We start from the raw sequence: 12,073 nt of genomic DNA on the forward strand, positions 1-12,073 counted from the left end.
ATAATAGCAACCAGCGCCTGGTCTTGGTCTGGCTCCCCCACCTACCTGCTCCACCATCCCGTCGCAGCTGGCGCCCCCCATGTTCGGCGCATGACCCTGGTGGTCAGCGCACGTCATAGCAACCGGTTGTTTGTTCCTCTGTTTAGTCTATTTGTATATTAGCCTTTTATTATATAGGACTATAGGCCTGGTGCATGAAATTCATGCATTGGGGGGGGGGTGTCCTTCAGCCCAACCTGAACCCTCTCCAATCTGGGACCCATCAGAGGATGTCCAACTGCCAGTTTAGGGCTTAAACCGGCAGTCGGACATCCCTCTCACAATCCGGGACTATTGGCTCCCAACCGCTTGCCTGCCTGCCAGCCTGATCACCCCCTAACCACTCCCCTGCCAGCCTGATCGACGCCTAACTGCTCCCCTGCAGACCTGATCGCCCCTAAGTGCCCTCCCCTGCCAGCCTGATTGCTCCTAACGGCCCCCCACCACCGTGGCTTTGTCTGGAAGGACGTCCAGATGGATGTCCAAAAGATGTCTGGTCTAATTAGCATATTATCCTTTTATTAGTATAGATAACATATATGCCCCTAGAAAGTTATATTATTTTACATGCTTTAAATTATACAGTACATTCAACCTCTTTTACCTTTTTTTTTTTCTTCTTCTTTTTCTAAATATATCATACTCATTTTTTTCACAGAGAGGAAGGGAGAGGGATAGAGATTTAGAAACATCGATGAGAGAGAAACATCAATCAGCTGCCTCCTGCACACCCCCAACTGGGGATGTGCCCCCAACCAAGGTACATGCCCTTGACCGTAATAGAACCTGGGACCCTTCCGTCCACAGGCCAATGCTCTATCCACTGAACCAAACTGGTTAGGGCCCCCTCCCCCCACTTCTTTTTTTTTTCTTTTTAGATTATCCACATTTGTAGATATGGCATTAATTCATTTTCCATTGATTTTTAGAGAGAGTGGAAGGGAGAGGGATAGAGAGAGAGAAACATCAATGTAAGAAAAATCCCTTCATTTGCCTTTCTTAGGAGCCCTGACCAGGGATCCAACTTGAAACCCAGATATTTGCCAGGTATGTTCCCTGAACTGGAATTGAACCTGCAACCTTTTGGTGCACAGGACCACGTTCACACTCAACCAACCTATCCACTTCAGCCTGGCTGTTATTCAATTTCTGGAATTTTATTTCAATTAATTCTCGCAAAGTCTGTGGTTTAGGTAATATTCACATTATTACCTAAGAGAAAAAAAAAAAAACAACTTCTTTGTTTTGAGACAGTATTCTTCCTTCATTGCTGCATTTTTCTGCCAGCCCTAGAAAGGCTCTTCACAGCAGTTTCACTGGTATCTAGAGTCAGAAGCATTCTCCTCACCACTACCCTCTCCAAAGCCTCCTCTGCACTGATACTGAGACTGTCCTGAAGGGCGCAGAGGCTAGGTAACAGAGACAATGACAGAATTTGGACCACTGGAACCACCGTATTCACCTTTCCTCTCCATGCTGGAGAAGGCTGGGCCAGCAACTTCCAGCAGCACCGAGCTTCCAGATAGGCTAAGGTTTACAGCACTAGCTCTTTGAACACCGTAAGTGCTTCAGTCTCTCCCTCTCAAGAGCTGCTGTCACCCCTGAGGTTATAGGGCTGCCCTGAAAGTCCTCTGTGCGCCTCCCATCGGTGGCAAACATGGCAGTGGACTCGGCGATGGAACTGCTATTTTTAGATAATTTAAACACCCCAGAGCTGAGGTAAGACTTTGCTTCTGATTCTGACTCTGCTTCTCGCCTGTGGGACATGTACAAAAAATCCTTAGACATGCTTCGACTTTCCCTCCTGCCAGTGGCCTTAAATTCTGCATGTACACACCCGCTCCCCCCCAGCTGGGTGTGGGCACGTCTGCGGGAGAGCATCAATGGCCAGGACATTTCTCTGCCTAACCTTAGGCTCCTGCATCTTTGGTTGAGTTGGCTGTTCTGCTTGCTTTGCTCCCCTGCCCCCTTACCCTCGTCAACTTTGGGCCTTGAAAATATCTTGGTTCTCAGGTTTAGCTCAGGTGGTGTTTGGGAGGGTCTCAGACTGCCTGTGTTGTTGTTGTTGTTGTTTTTAAAATATACTTCTTTATTGATTTCAGAGAGGAAGGGAGGAGAGAGGGATAGAAACATCAATGATGAGAGAGAATCATTGATCGACTGCCTCCTGCATACCTCACACTGGGGATTGAGCCAGCAACCCAGGCATGTGCCCTTGGCCAGAATCGAACCTGGGACCCTTCAGTCCACAGGCTGATGCTCTATCTACTGAGCCAAGCCGGCTTGCCTGTGTTTTGACAGCAGTTCCAGAGACCAAGCAGGTCACGATGGTATCGTGATTCCTAAATCCCTCCTCTCAGGTCCTTTTTCTAACGGGAGTTAGGTTGTCCTGATGTGACACTCATTCGGTTTAGGATTCACCCATTAGGACATGACATATTTGCATGTAACAGCTTTTGCGTGGAGGATACCTGTGAGGGGGGAAATCAACGGTGAAAGGAACCAATGGTGGATTTGGAACCCCCAGACAGGGAACCTCGCTCACTCCCCGCATGTCTCCCCACTGCACTCCCTGCATGTCTCCCTCAGTGGTCAGCCTGGGCGTGCATATTTGTGGCTATGGGCATGGCCACCTTTGTCGTGGAGTGACAGTTAATTTGCATATTACCCTTTTATTAGATAGGGTTAGAGGCTCAGTGCACAAAATTCATGCACAGGGCATGGTCCCTCAGCCGGGCCTGCACCATATTCAATCTGTGACCCCTCGGGGGATGTCTGAGTGCTATTTTAGGCCCTGCAGGATTGGGCCTAAACTTCTCACTACCTAGGAACACAGGCTCCTAACTGCTCACCTGCCTGCCTGCCTGGTTGTCCCCTAACTGTCCCCCTGACGGCCTGATAGCCCCTAACCGCCTCTGCCTTGGCCCCGGCCACTGTGGTTTTGTCCAGAAGGACGTCTGGTCTAATTAGCATATTACCCTTTTATTAGTATAGATTAATAATGAATTATAATGTCCAGTAATGACTGGTTATTATAATCATGCTAATTCATTTCCCTTATGCGCCTTATGCGCAGGCGCACCATTTCTCTCCACTAATACCAGCAGCAAATATTTTAGCAGCCGATTGTGATGTCATTAGCCTTGGACTAACTTGTTTGGTGTGCACAACAGGAAAAATTTCACTTTCGGAGTGTTACAGAGATTCGGATCAATCAAACAATGCAGGAGAGTTTGGAGAGATGCACTTTATTCACCATGGTGGGCTTAGAGAAAATGAATTCAAATTCTAAGCCAAGCTACAAGCAGAACTTCCCTTTTTATTAAAGAGCCAGCCCTATGTGCACTTAGTGGTTATCTTGCAGCTGGCCTTAAAAACAACACAGTTCTATCCAATTAAAAAATGCACCTGGCATGGCATTGAAATTATGGGCATATCTAGTCTCTGTCCTACAAGGTCAGACAGCTAAGTTTATCTTCCTCATTATTCAAGCAGGCTAGAAAGCAAAGTTATTTTTTAGAATAAAAGTCTGTCTAAAACAACAACAGAGAATTCCAAGCAGTAGTTTTACAAAATAGGGGTTTGCCTTCTCATTCCCCCGCCCCCCCCCCCCCCCGCCCTTGTCCCACAAGCTTTTCAGCCTTGTGGTACAATAACCACGGGATGTTATGGTGAACAGGGGTGTCGAAACTCTTTTACTGCTTCCTGCTGTAAAGGGGCGCCGTCCAAAGGGTTAACATCCCGTTTCTTCCTCTTGGAGAGGTTTGTAGGGAATTCTTCTGGCTTGTAGGACCATTTGAACTTTAAAGGCATCTAGACAGGATGAGATAAAGCGAGTTAACAGATTTAGAAGACATGGTCCTAGGGTTATGGCTATGAGTAGCATTAACAGTGGTCCTGTCAATTGAAGGAGTCATTTCCAGACTCTCCCCCCCCCCCCCCCCCCCCCGCCCCCATGCAGCCCAGGTCTCAGATAACTCCTGTCTTATTTTTGAAGCTCGATCAGCTAGTTTCTTGGCCCCATTCTTTACAATACCAGACTGGTTAGCATAAAAACAGCATTCTTCCTCAAGGAACAGGCACAGCCCCCCTTTCTCCGCTGTGAGAAGGTCTAGTCCTCTTCGATTCTGGAGAGTAACAGCTGCCAGTGAGTCAATCTGATCCTGTACTGCAACAATACCTTGAGCTATTTCCTCTAAACTGTTAGTAAGGTCTTTGGATAGACTCTGATAGCAGGAGAGGGAAGTTGCCAGTCCCCCTATTCCAGTGCTAACCCCTGCTGAAATGAAATGCCAAGTGTTATAAGGAGAGGGATTAGCTGGACTGCTCTTAAGGGGCAGAGTGTAGACCTGTGAGTGGTCGAGATTAAGAGAGTTCAGTAACAGGGAAAGAATTAGCCTTAGCTTCATCGTGTTCCTTTGCTGTGTGGGAAGCAGTGAATTTATGGTGCTTCTGTGTTCCAGCAAGGGCAGAGGAGTTCTCCTCCTGGGACCAGCCTCGGGTTCTGGCGGCACTCATAAGAAGACAAAATGAGAATTATTAGAAAGATAAAAACAATAATTATCCAGAAATACCAGAGCATTTCCAATTTAAGAAAAGATAAGAAAGAAATAGAGCAGGTTGATCAGCCAGGTCTGTTGTTTTCTTGAGGGTGATCCACAGGGGGTGTTTCTGGTCAGAGGTCACCTTCCACTCAGGCTGGACGTCGCTCGGCTAGTGTGCTGCTTTCACCTGAGAGTGGTGAATCTAGTTGTTCAGTCCTGCAACCTTGAGAGCTGTGTGAGTGGTTAATATGACTGGATAGGGTCCCTTCCAAATTGGCTTAAGAGGCTCTTTTTTCCAGTCTTTTACCCAAACCTGGTCTCCAGGTTTATAAGGATGTACAGCTGTTCCTAGAGAGATTGGTAGTCGGTCAGTAACCTAACTGGATCTCAAAGACAGTTTTTCCAAGTCCTTGTAGTTGCTTCTGGATTTCTAAGTTTCCTATTTCCCCCAAATCTCCCTTTGGCCGAATTAAGGGAGGGGGTCTACCATATAGAATTTGAAAGGGAGAGAAACCTACCCTGGCCCTCGGGGCACAGCGTACCCGCAGGAGTACAAAAAGGCAAGATATCTGTCCAGGGTAGGGTTGTCTCTTGGCATAGCTTAGCCATAGCCTGCTTTAGAGTCCGGTTCATGCGCTCTACTTTCCCTGAACTCTGAGGCCTGTAAGCTGTATGTAGGTTCCATCTAATTCCTAAAGCCTTAGTTACCTGTTGTACTATTTCTGCTACAAAGGCTGGGCCATTATCAGACCCTATGTTCAGAGGCATTCCATACCGAGGAATTATGTCCTTCAGCAATGCCTTAGTGACTTCTCTCGCCCTTTCAGTGCGAGTGTGATATGCCTCGACCCAACCTGAAAAGGTGCAAACAAAGATTAGCAGGTATTTATTCCCTTTGCTAGGCCCTATTTCTGTAAAATCTACTTCTAAGTCCTCAGAAGGAGCTTGCCCACACGCTGAACTCCTATCAGTCCTACAGGACCCTGTTTAGCATTGTTCTGAGCACAGAGGAGGCAACGCTGAGAGACTGAGGCACACAAGGAGGGTAGATGGGCAATCAGGTAGTACCTGCCTAACAAAGCTTCTAGGGTAGTCTTCCCTAAATGAGTGAGTTCATGCTGCTGGAGGACTACTTTATGGGCTAACTGTTCTGGGACATAGACCCTATGATCTGGGAGTATCCACCAGCCTTCCATTGTCCTCTTGCCCCCTTCTTTCTGGGCCCATTTCTCCTCCTGGGGAGTGTATTTTGGAGGTTCAGATAATTCGGGGCCAACATGATCCCTGCAGGTGCTTCTTGTTCTTTAGCAGCCAGCTTGGCTGCAGCATCAGCACGATGGTTTCCTTCTGATACTGAGTCTTTCCCTTTCTGGTGACCTTTGCAATGGATGACGGCTATTTTCTTAGGCTCCCAGACTGCTTCTAGTAACTTTAAAATCTCATTCTGTTTTTTTTTTCCTTTTCTTCCTGCTGTCAAGAGCCCCCTTTCCTTATATATGGCCCCATGGACATGCAGGGTAGCAAAGGCATAGCACGAGTCAGTGTAGATGTTGGCACGCTTATTCTTACTGAGTTCTAGGGCTCTTACTAGTGCCCAAAGTTCTGCCCTCTGCGCTGACCATCCTTCAGGCAGGGCTTGTGCCTCGATTGTCTCAAAGTTTGATACCACTGCATACCCAGCTCGTCTTTTTCCTTCATCTAAGAAGCTACTGCCATCTGTGAACAATACCAAGTCTGGGTTTGGCAGGGGCCTATCCGTTAGATCTGGCCGGCTGGAGTAAACCTCCTCTAGGACTTCCAGGCAATCATGCTCAGGGGCCCCTTAGCTTTCATTAAAGTAATAACAGAATGAGGTACTTTTACATTTAAGTTTTGTCCCAGGGTAAGCTTATCTGCTTCTTTGATTAATAATGCCGTGGCTGCAAGGGCCCGGAGACACAGGGACCACCTGGAGGCAACTGGGTCAATGTGCTTGGAGAGATAGGCTACTGGTCTTTGCCAGGGTCCAAACTCCTGGGTTAGAACTCCTAGGGCTACCCCGCTGTTCTCGTGAACAAAAAGATTAAAGTCCCGTGTCGCATCTGGTAACCCAAGTGCTGGGGCCTCAGTAAGCTTTGCCTTTATGCTGATGAAGGCTTCTCCTGCTCGGGTCCCCATACAATGGATGCCTTCTCTTCCCCTTTTAAAGCTTCATAGAGGGGTTTGGCCAGATCTGAAAACCCTGGGATCCAGATTCGACAGAACCGTGCTGCTCCCAGGAATTCCCGAATCTGTCGCAGGGTGCTAGGGACTGGGATGGCACATACTGCCTGCTTCCTTTCAGTCCCTAGCCTTCGTTTCCCTTGGGTGATTCGGAAGCCTAGATACTTGACTTCCTTCTGACAAATCTGTGCCTTTTTCTTGGACACTCCGTAACCTGTTTCAGTTAACAGTCTCAGGAGGGCTCGTGTCCCTTCCCAGCACTGAGCTCGTGTGGAGCTAGCCAGTAGGAGGTCGTCTACATATTGGAGTAGAACACACCCCAAGTCCTGTCCTGGGAACTGAGACAAATCAGATGCTAGTGCTCCACTAAAGAGAGTAGGGGAGTTTTTAAATCCTTGTGGAGGTCTGGTCCAGGTGAACTGCTCCTTGGCTCCCGTATTTGGGTTTTCCCACTCAAAAGCAAAAAGCGGCTGGCTGATGGGGGCTAATTGGAGGCAGAAAAGGGCATCTTTCAGATCTAGGCATGTAAACCATTCCGCTTCTGATGGAATAAGTCCTAGAAGTGTGTAGGGGTTAGGCAGTGTCGCATGCAAGATTGTAACAGCCTCATTAACAGCCCGTAAATCCTGTACCGGGCGGTAGTCATTAGTCCCAGGCTTTTTGACAGGCAAGAGGGGAGTATTCCATGGTGACTGGCATCTTTTAAGGAGTCCCCACTGAAGTAGCCGGTCTAAGTGGACCTGAATTCCTAGGAGTGCCTCCCGTGGAATTGGATATTGTCGGATTTTGACAGGCTGTGCCCAGGCTTTAAGTCAATTAGTATCGGGGCATGGTCTTTGGCCAGGCCAGGGGGATTTCCTTCTGCCCAGACCAGTGGGAATTCTTCCTCTAATTCAGGCTCTGAAGGTGAGGCCTTTGACTGAGGGGCATAAAGTCTCCGTTCTTCCTCCCGGGGCACTGCTAAGGACAGGATCATTGGAGAAGTCTCCTCACTCAGGCGAAGCTGTGCTGAGCCATTTGGACCAAAAGTGATTTCTGCCCCCATTTTGGCTAAAAGGTCTATACCTATCAGAGGTACTGGACAGTCTGGCAAGTTCAGGAATTCATGAATTACTCGGTGGCCGCCAAGTTGGCATCGGCGAGGCTGGCAGAATGGTCTACGGGTCTGGTCCCCAGTAGCTCCAATAATGGTGACCTCCTTCCCTGAGAGAGGCGCTACTTTCTGTGTGACTACTGAGTGCTCCGCTCCCGTATAAACCATAAAGTCCACAGTCTGCCCCCCAATTTTCATTCTGACCATGGGCTCGTGGGGGCCCAGCTGAAAAGAGCCCGGTCTGTCCTAGTCAGAGTCAGCTGCTGCTAGCCCAATAAGGTCTGCTTCAGGTGGTTCTGATTAATAGCGACTGGGTGGAAAAGGGGGCCCTATTTTCTTGCTCTGCCGTTTGGGACATTCATTCTTCCAGTGCCCTGTCTCCTTACAATAGGCACATTGGTCCCGTCTCAGACTTGCTCTTCCTTTCCCTCCTGATCTGTCTTCTTGCTTCCCTTTCTGTGCTGTCTGGGGGCCCGAACCTCTGAAAGCCGCTGCTATCCCATTGGCCCTTCTTTGCATTTTCTTTTCTTCCTCCTTTTTTGCTGCCCTGTACTTAGCCTGCTCCTGCCCTGCCTGCCTCTCCTTAGCCTGCACCTGCCCTGCCTCTTCACTCCTACTACTAAAACCTTACTCTGTCCCTTCTTACACACGCAGAACTGGACCCAAGGCGGCAAGGTTTGAGCAATTTCTAACCAGCTGTCTATGTAGGGAAACTGATCTGCGTGTCCAGGATCTCCTGTGACTACATTCCACACCGCCCTGACCAATCCTTCATCTAAAGAGCCTTCCGAGGGCCAGCCAACCCCAAAGGCTGGCCATTCCACTTCACAGAATTTCCTCAATGTTTCAGACTTCATTTTAATTCCATAATCTCCATCAAATCCCTTTTTAAAATTTTTCAACATGCAATTGAGAACAATGGGTTTACTCTGTCCCGACCCCATGATGATTGGTGGCGAGAGACAGACAAGGGAGCGGGTGACCTGTTTTCACAGATCCTCACTCAGATGCCTGTCTGGCCGCATCCCTTGGGAGCTTAGATTCGTCTTAGCTAAGGTGCACACGTATAAACCCCGGGCCTGGTCACCTCCACGTGGGGGTGAGTCACCATTATGCCATATGATGAATCGCGGAACCGCAGGTTGGGGCCCACTCGGACTCCGTAACCAAAGTCGTGGAGCCACACAAAGGAGAGGAGAGGGCAGGCCCTCTCCCTCCACACTCACACACTTTCACCAGACATTCACTCAGAGTTTAAACAACAATCCACCCAATCCTGATTAATTTGCCTGAGGAAGCCGAATGGCTTCCGGGGAGGTGATCAAGCTCCCCCTTCCACTCACTTGGAGTGGGCTGAACTGATGGGGCCCCTACCTTACCGATTCTGTTGACAGGTCCAGAAGTGCGTGGTGGGGGTGCAACGAGAGAATGCTTCCAGTGCAGAAACGAAGGCCACAGTGCCCCCAACCCCGGGCTCCAGCCCAGCCTTGCCCGGCGTGCGGTCAAAGCAGCCACTGGAAAAGTGACGGGCCCTCTGTTTCTCAACGTAGAGGGGCCGTCCTTCCAGGTCATGACCCGCTGCTGGCCACGCTGGAACTGGCTAAAGGCTGAAGATGCCAGGACTCGACGACCCATCACCCTCGCCGGGCCCCAGGTAAACGCTCAAGGTAGTGGGTAAGCAGATCTCTTTCCTGATCATACGGGGGCTACATCTCTGTTCTTGCCCTCCTTTTTCAGGCCATTGCCCCTTCCATGATCTCAGGCATGGGTATTGATGGCAAACATGCTCTGGCCTCAGCGCCTTCTCACCCCGCCCTCTCCCCCTCTCCTCCCTCCCTAGAGAACAACTTTCTTGCTGGCACAGGCTTATCAGAAACTCAGTTCTGAATTCAAGCAGTTAGAGGCCTGTTCCAAGAAGTTTTAAAGTTAATTGTTGACAAGGATTTTAAAAGGACCCACTCACCTGGACGGTCCTGCCCCAGGGGTTCAGAGACAGCCCTCATCTGTTTGGCCAGGCCTAACAGAGACCTCCAACAATGCTCGTTAGAACCCAGCACTCTCCTCCAGTATGGAGATGATCTCCTTCTCTGCAGCCCCTCCCTGGACACGTCTCAGAGACATACAGCTGGCCTCCACTGGTAGGATTCTTCCAGCCTTCACCCCGTAGCCTACCTGTCCAGGCAGCTTGATCCCACAGTTCGGGAATGGCAGCCCTGCCTCCGGGCTCTGGCTGCAGCTGCTGCTCTCACCAAGGAGGCCCAGAAGATTTGCCTCCAGCAACCCTTACAGGTCTTCTCCAGGATCTTCTGTCACACGGTCCTTATCTCTCCTTGCCCCCTCTCCCATGCAGGAACTCCATCTCCTGTTCCTCGAGAGTCCGGACATCTCCCTAACTCAGTCCCCAGCCCTGAACCCAGCCACACTCCTTCCTGCTGCCTCCACCCAACCTGCAGCAAAGCGCTCCTGTCCCGAGGTCTTCAGAGGCCCTCACTCAACCTCGGGCGGGACTTTCAGATCTTCCTCTCTCTAATCCTGACTTAACTCTGTTTGTGGATGGAAGCTCTTGTCTAGACCCCCAGGGACGTCAGAAAGCCTCCTACGCCATAGTAACACTCGAGCGGACCCTGGATACGGCCTTCATCCCTCTTCACCTCACCCACACTGCGAGAGGCAGTTACAAGTGCCTGCTCCTCCTGCTCACCCCAGAGAGGAATGCGCCCCAACTTTCCTACACATCAAATGAGGGGACACCTCCCAGGGCAGGACTGGCAGGCAGCTGCTCCGGGAACAGGCTGACAGGTGGACGGGACTGCACACAGTAATCCTCACCACCCCCACTGCAGCCAAACTACTTGAAGATCCATCGTGGCACCACCTCTCCAGACTCAAGAGGACTCTGGAGCAGCATGACTTCTATAAATGTGAGGTGTTGGGCACCACTAAGGTCTGCCTTAGCCGCCCTCCCCCTCCTCCTTCTCCTCCCAGCCCTGGGCAACCTACACCCACCCCCACCTGCTTATGTGTGGAGGTTCAAGGTCCATGAAACCTACGACCAGGACAGCACACAAGTCACCCGGCAGGTAGGATCTCAGGACTGCCCTCTGGTCGGATGCCAGGCGGAGATCCTGATTGCTGTCGACCTCCGGTCAGTGTCCAACAGTGGCCGACCATATGCCTAATCTGCTTACAACCAGCGGAACCCAGGCAGGTGTAATCGCGACGTCAACACCTATGGGGGTTGCCGCTGGTCAGGCTGTGTCATCCATGATGCCTACAATGAGGTCAGGTCTGGTCCCTTTTTCTGGAAGGAAGGAACCTTCAACATCAGGGTTCGGGACCCCTGGGACCAGGGATGGGTTGCGGGCGTTATGGGAAAACTATATGGGGGTGGTTGGAGCTCAACCCCTTCAGGGACCATCTACATCTCCCGGGAATATATCATGGCCAGGAGGCCCAAATCCAGGTCTCCAAAAGCATCCTACAGGCGGAACATTCCCTTAAAGGGAAGCTGCCTGATTCCCCCCGGGTAGAAGTCCTGTCTTCTTGGCTCCAACTTATCCAACACACTCTACTATTCCTTAACGAGACCTGCACCCTGCCCAATGTCTCGCACTGCTTTTTATGTGTCTCTCTCCAAAGACCTTTGCTGGGACTCCTCCAGGAACCCAAGGACATGGTGAATGTCAGCCTCCCCTGACTGGCATTCCCCTCTGGGAACCCGAAACTCCAGAGCCCACCTTGCCCCCACGGATATGCTACCAGACCAGCAACCCGGTAACTGTGGGACGGGTCACTTGGAACTGTACCCAAAACCACACTGCAGCCAGTCCCACCAAGGCCAGCCCGGGTACCTTCTTTTGGTGCAATGGCACCTTAAGCAACTGCATAAACTCCTCTGACCCCGGGCCTTGCTTTGGAGTCACAGTAGTTCCCCAGCTAACCTTGTATGGAGAGTCGGAGCTTGCCTGGTTTCTCCCTTCATCCCACCCCCGGGCCCGCAGGGCCGCCTTCCTCCCTGTCATGTTGGGGGTAAGTATCGCTGCCTCGATAGGCCTCGCTGGTGGTGGTGGGGGGGAGGGGGGCTCGGGAACAGCATAATCTCTGCTCAGGATTTCAATGACAGACTCCAGATAGCCCTGGAGTCTACTACTGCCTCCTTAGCCTCCCTGCAGTGGCAAGTAACATCAGTAGCCCA

The 12,073-nt window shown here is 50.6% G+C and overlaps 1 long non-coding RNA gene across 2 annotated transcripts in view; it reads left to right on the forward strand.

Moving 5' to 3' along the window:
* Positions 1-12,073, forward strand: part of LOC307111782 — a 52,037-nt gene that overhangs the window by 37,698 nt on the left and 2,266 nt on the right. Inside the window, exons 2-4 of one of the 2 annotated variants that reach the window (XR_013814620.1) lie at positions 1,043-1,086; positions 9,273-9,532; positions 10,229-11,907. This is a non-coding gene — a long non-coding RNA (uncharacterized lncRNA). The remainder of the gene's footprint in view (positions 1-1,042; positions 1,087-9,272; positions 9,533-10,228; positions 11,908-12,073) is intronic. The other variant, XR_013814621.1, reaches the window with a different exon arrangement.

Source organism: Cnephaeus nilssonii, assembly GCF_951640355.1.
Source record: "Cnephaeus nilssonii genome assembly, chromosome: 15".
NCBI classification, from domain to species: Eukaryota; Metazoa; Chordata; class Mammalia; order Chiroptera; family Vespertilionidae; genus Cnephaeus; species Cnephaeus nilssonii.